This window comes from Syngnathus leptorhynchus, chromosome 11, assembly GCF_054491065.1.
Source record: "Syngnathus leptorhynchus isolate UIUO chromosome 11, UIUO_Slep, whole genome shotgun sequence".
In the NCBI taxonomy this organism is placed as follows: Eukaryota; Metazoa; Chordata; class Actinopteri; order Syngnathiformes; family Syngnathidae; genus Syngnathus; species Syngnathus leptorhynchus.
In genome coordinates, this window is record NC_141205.1 from 8,888,374 (window position 1) to 8,894,532 (window position 6,159).

Consider the following 6,159-nt stretch of genomic DNA (forward strand, 5'->3'; position numbering starts at 1 on the left):
CTTCTCTCTGTCGAGGCCAGTCTCTCTTCCTGGTTTGACGGATGACCCACTGCTTCGGGCAACGGCGCCTCCTCTTGCTACTATTCTTCTTCCTCCTCATATCCTCCTCCGACTGCAGGTCAAACATGGCCTGGTGTGATGGTCACTGTTGCTATATTGTTTTTCACAGCAGTCCGCCATTTGCAGGATACTGTTCAATGAACTCTATGAACTTTTGTGTTCGGTGTCATGTGACTTGCTAACTTTGGGTCGGCATGTAAAACGCATAGAGATGGTAAGTGTTAACACTCAAAAGTGAGTTGACGCTAAAGTGTTGGCTGGCGGCCCCATATCCTTATTCTTGAAAACGATCAACTTTTGATGCCATTTCGACCATAAAATGTATCAACCGGCAATGAACTATTGAATAAACCCGACCAAATTAATGGCCTGCAGATTAAATTGGCCGATAATATCTCGTAAAATAAATCAATGTAACATTTAGGACAAAAACCTTTGAGGTCAGACTGGTGTCTGAAGCACAACCTTTTCCCCATGGTTGTGCATGTGCCCATCTGTTTTTTGTTTTTAAGTAGCACAAATAGCTTGGGAACAAATCAATAAATGTTCTTTAATGCTCAAAATGTGTAAGAAACGAGAAGCCTTGCCTAGTTCCTTTGTACATTTGAGTAGGCTTATTTTGTTAAAAATGGGTCAGTGTAGCGAATAAAGAAATCGAATCATTGAAAATGAATGTCCCTTTAATTTTCCTGAGCAAAAACTACGTATAGCAAGCTTGTTAGTAAAAACTGTATCGTCTTGACAAAAACGGCTTTGATTTGAATCTCATCAAAATTTGAAAATGCACCTAATACTGTGGCTGCAGCATTGCCAGAGTTTGAGTCAAATGCAAGCCGATTAGAGTCCCCAGGAAACGCACCTGAGCAACAATCCAGTGACAAATAAACAAAGAGACAATTAAACGTGCGAGCATAAATTTGATTCTTCGGGAAGACCCGAGCGTGAGATTGCCAACAATGACAACATGGAAAAACACTTATACATAATTCCTCCATTTATCTGTCTGTTTACCAAAACACGAGGTCCTGACATTAGCTTTGCCAACGCAGTCCTTTGGTGCTTTCTGCCACTTGTCATGTTGAGTGAGTTGGGGAGAGAGAGAACCATGAATATGATTAGATCTTTTTTTTTTTAAACCTAAACATTACAAAGTGGGCTACATCACTTTCAGTCCAAGGTAGCAGATTTTCTCTCTTTCACAGCTTGCGTGAGATGTTTTCCCACCACAATGTTTGGTGTAAAAAGCTGTGCCAAGAAAAGGTATAAATGCCACATTTTTTCCTGTGTACACAAAAGCTACTGAAACAATTTTTTTTTTTTTCAAATGCATAATAACTGCAAATGAATTCTATTGAAATCATTCTCCTTAAGGGACCTAAAGGAACCTCAAATGCACTGTAACACCAAATACGTGTACCTTTTTGCAAGAAGTTTGTGTTGCAGGATTAAAGTTGTAGCTTTGTGCATTAGTATGCACAATCTACATGTATATATAGAAAATAGCTGAATATTATATAATTATATAATTAGCATAGAAGATATAAATGTTATGAATAGGCAAGAATTACACTATACTGTTAAGTCACATCATGAGAAAATGTGATATATGTAAAGGAATAAAATCCTTATGTCGAGAATAAAATCCTACAATAACAAGAAAACGTTACAAATCAACAAACGTTAACACCGTTTTTTAAAATTAAAGGAATAGTAGAAAATGTGTCAAATAAAATCTAAATGTGATCATAATCAAATATACAAGAAAAAAGTCACAAATGTTGCATGAATAATTACTTTAAAAATCATGTGTGTATGAGGAAAAAAATGGTACATAAAAGTTCTCTTGGCGGTATCCTGTCAATTAGCTGAACTGGCAGGACAAAATTCTGTTCAGAACTGAATCTGATTACTCTCTTGTTTAATTTCACACTTGATGGAGTGGGCAGGCACACAAGAGATTAAACTATTTGTATACCAGAAATTAATAAATCCGTTTTCCGTAATACTAGGTTCTCTTCGATGTCCTGGAATTAAAATGCTCGGGGGTGTGCTGCCTTGCTCAAAAGCACCTCAGCCGGAAATCAGAGGGGAAATTTTTCATCAGATCAATCTGCCACTATAATATATTGGAAAAGGTTTTGAATTTCAAATCAGACAGCAAAATGATTAAATGTCCCCTCGACAGGCCGTGTCAGAGCTGAAAGCGTACTATGTGCACACACTGTAACATGTGTGACTTGCTATTTTCAATTCCCACCAGGTAGAAAATGATATCAGATTAGTTTTCAAAGTTGTCGAGCATTGGTGACATGATGGTGGCTTAGTCCATTTTCCCCCCTATCATTTCCTTTTTGGAGTTCCGCCATTGCAACCTGTTACGCAGCTCTCAAGCTATCTTTACACATATCAGACTGGCAATATCCAGCTTTTTGCTCGTGCCGGCAGTGGACTGCCCTATTCCGCAGATAACCCATTTACCAGAGGAGCCTCTGTGCCTCCAACCATGCATGCACTGAAATTATTTCAGGTCACATTTCATAAATTCAACATTTTGGTGTTGGCAGAGTGATGTGCTAAAATGAACGTTGGCTTCCAACTTTTATTTTCTCTTTAGTTTTGAATAAACTAAAGCATCAAACAACTCATATGAGTTATTAGTTGTAAAAATAAAAACTAAAAAAAAGAAATCCAATTGGATCATAATGATAATTGTATATTGCCATACAAGACCATACATTGTCCAACGTCAGGTTGACACAGAAATGCTCACCGACAGGTTTTTGTTTGAAACAACTTACTAACCGACTGAAGAAAGAAAGATCATTAGAATCATTCAACAAAAGCCGATCGGGACGCTTTTAAAAATGAGATGCAATTCTATCAGGAGAGGGCCTGGCCCAGGACCACAATCCCAGGATGGCGTTCTGACAGTCGACAGCTGACAGGCGGCTCGCGGGGCAACAGGGTCCATGTCAGAACAGATCAGTTTCAAACTGACGGCTAGGGCAAGAAAGAGCTTGCAGAAGTGGCCCAGTAAGAACAAAGATAGAAATACAATGCAGTAATCTAATACGTTTACCTTACACTACAGAATATATATATAGATATATAGATATATAGATATACACTCACACGCGCACACACACACACACACACACACGCACAAAATCAGTATGTCTTGGGATCTCTTGGGGTTTAGTTACTTCGGTAGAGCTACCTTGGTGATAATCATGAGACATGAATAGTGTGCTTTGGTCAAAGACTCTATCCAATAAATAAGGACTTGTGGGGGTAAATTAACGAATGTAATGAATGAGGACCTTTTGTGCAAAGCTTCATTTAAAGTAAGGAGAAAGACTTGGTGGAATTCAAAAGGAGGTCAGGGTAGTTAAAAGTTTGTCCCACAGGCTGCTGCTCAAGAGAAAGAGAAGCGCTAATGACCCCGATTACAACCAAGTGTCTTTGTGAACTTTACACTCTCCTCGTGTCGACGTTCCAGAAATAGATGATGCTTATTCAAGGTTGGGCTTTCCATAATTCCATACAGGGTTGAGGTGACTTCAAATGGCAAATGTTTCAGGTTAAGTGCACTCGGCTAAGTCATGCATGGAAATGTGAAAAGAGCATGAACGATTCAATTGATTTTGTTAATGGGTTTGTGAGTCAAGGTTTACCGAGTACCAATTTGGGCAACAAGCACTGTATATATGGAGAGATGCAGAATTGTCATCATGTTTTTGTGATTAAAACTAAATATGTAACATATGGCGACAAACGGTTATGGCTGTTGACTCCAATGAATTCCTATCAATTATGAGTAGAACATAATTTCACTCGCAGAAGCTAAGTAAACAGCTAATACTAAATATCACATCAGAGGTTGCCACAGCAAGTCACTCGCAATTGGCACACTTCACATATTTTCGGAATGGCATGCATTTATATATTCCAGCAATAAAAACATCACTCTGGGACAATATCTCTTTGCTTCATTATCAGGTGACATTGTGGGTGAGCTGTTTTATGGCAATTTAATTTTATTATAATGTGCTTCTTCCACTCCTTACACTTGTACGGCAGGTGAAGTATGAAAATCTAAATTGCGTGTATGGTGAAGGAGGGGGGGGAAGCTTTTATGAACCCTTTTATGAAGTTAGTCAATTTAATTAGTTCTGATTAAATTGACTAACTTTACATTATCTTTAATTGGAAATTTAATTTGGAAATAAGAGCAACGTGGAAACTGGCAAGATGCAAGCACATTTGTCTTTCACATAGTATTCACTCTTCAAGATGGTTTGAAATCGATTGGAAATAAATAAATGAAAGCCTTTACCGTTTCATGCAAGTGGCTTGCCTCATGTTTGGCCTTTTGGGAAATGGTTTAAAGTGCAGCTTTGCGGTGTGTGATTTGTTTTTTCACTCGGAAGAAGGCGTGCGGTGATCTCTGACATCGGAGAGGAGAGTAAAGACTAAACAAATAGGAAAAGGTTGATAATAGATGGAGGAGATCATGTGAGATGCATAAAAATAAACGATCCTCTGCAATACTACTCCTCTCACGATAATGACAACAATCCTATTCAAACAAAAAAAGCAAAGTAGTTGAACATATTTAAATTGACTGATTATAGCTGGTCCAATTATGCAAATGTCATCACGACATGCAAAGTTTCATTAATGAAAAGTAAAATCTGGCTTTTTGTCAATTTACATTGCACAAGAAACCCAAATTGCCTTTGCTAATTGATGTGTTTTGATAGATGCAAATGAACAGATTATTTTGAAAATAATGAATTATTAATCACAATCAAGTACGCTAACAAGCGTGATTTATTAACTGATTTCTCCATACCACATTTGTCAGTGCTCGTTGCATGCCAAGCTGTATTTTAATGATGCTGTCTGTCCCAATCAGTGTCAAAGCTTTCCTTTAGAGGAAAAAAAAGTCACTAATGAACCTTTCATTGTGCCCTGGTCTGTCTTACAAAATCTGCATTCCAGTGCCATAATAAATCAGTGATACAGTGGGCAATCTTCATTATCAGGGGCGGGGCAAGAAGGACTGGAATCTAGTTAAAATTGTAATCTCAAAAGTTGTGTGTGAAGTCCAACATTTCCAGCTCAGTTAACTATAGCCACAACAGTTTGCCTGCTGAGAATTGCGTTCCCCCCCTCCATGTAATTACAGTTAACAAGCATAAAGTTTTAACTGCATGCAGACTCACTGGGCTCCCAATGCGCGGTTATCTACAGACGTTTGAAATAAGTCAAACCACAACGTGACATTAGTGAACCATCTAATTAGACGAGCTACAAACTCGACCTTGCATAGGGAGCAATGAACAATGCAAGACAAGGTACGATGACCCTGGCCAGCCGCAAACATTTCTGTTGATCAAATACAGTTTATTTAGAGGGTTCATCTATGGATGAAAATTGGATATTAATGAATTTATTGATTAGGGTTGCGCAACCCTTGATTATAAAAAAATGTCAATTTGATACGTGTGTTGATATGAATTACGAAACATACAAGCAATTTCACACGTCTTTCTTGACAGATATTACAACATTCGCAAGCATGTATTAATCCATTTCTGCTAAAAATGACTAATAATGCAGCTTACAGTAGTTGAGTGAAATTCATCTTCGTTTCTGTCTTCGGGACTGGATTATACTGTCTCCCGATGGCCAAGTTGCACACACCAGAAGACCCTGCCAATAAAGGAATCATGATATATGGACAAACGGTTTCATTCTTTAAAGTCCATGAGCTTCTTTCTTTTATGAAATACATAGAGTGATAAATTCCTTATTTAAAAAAAAAAAAAAAAAAACTCAAGATTTTCTGTTTTTGTTTTTAAGGGTAGGCTGGAACAGACTAATGGAATTTCAATTCATTTCAATGGGGAAAGATGATTTGATAGTGTTTTAATTTATGAAAATGGTCATGAAACAAGTTTAAAGTTGTATATTGAGGCACAACTGTACATAATAGAATGGATAAATGCTTACACAATGGCTAGTTTTTGAGTTATCAAAGTGTTTTGTTCCCAATACAACTCAAACAATGAAGAGAAAATAAATTTCAGATTT

The 6,159-nt window shown here is 37.5% G+C and overlaps 1 long non-coding RNA gene across 7 annotated transcripts in view; it reads right to left on the reverse strand.

Annotated features, from left to right (window-relative positions):
• The window catches only part of LOC147049373 (uncharacterized), a 62,534-nt gene that overhangs the window by 53,824 nt on the left and 2,551 nt on the right, over positions 1 to 6,159 (reverse strand). For 5 of the 7 annotated variants that reach the window (XR_015067571.1, XR_015067574.1, XR_015067570.1 and 2 more), the window contains exons 2-3: positions 5,691 to 5,778; positions 4,397 to 4,532 (exon numbers count right to left, since the gene is read on the reverse strand). This is a non-coding gene — a long non-coding RNA (uncharacterized LOC147049373). The remainder of the gene's footprint in view (positions 1 to 4,396; positions 4,533 to 5,690; positions 5,779 to 6,159) is intronic. The other 2 variants (XR_015067573.1, XR_015067572.1) reach the window with 1 other exon arrangement.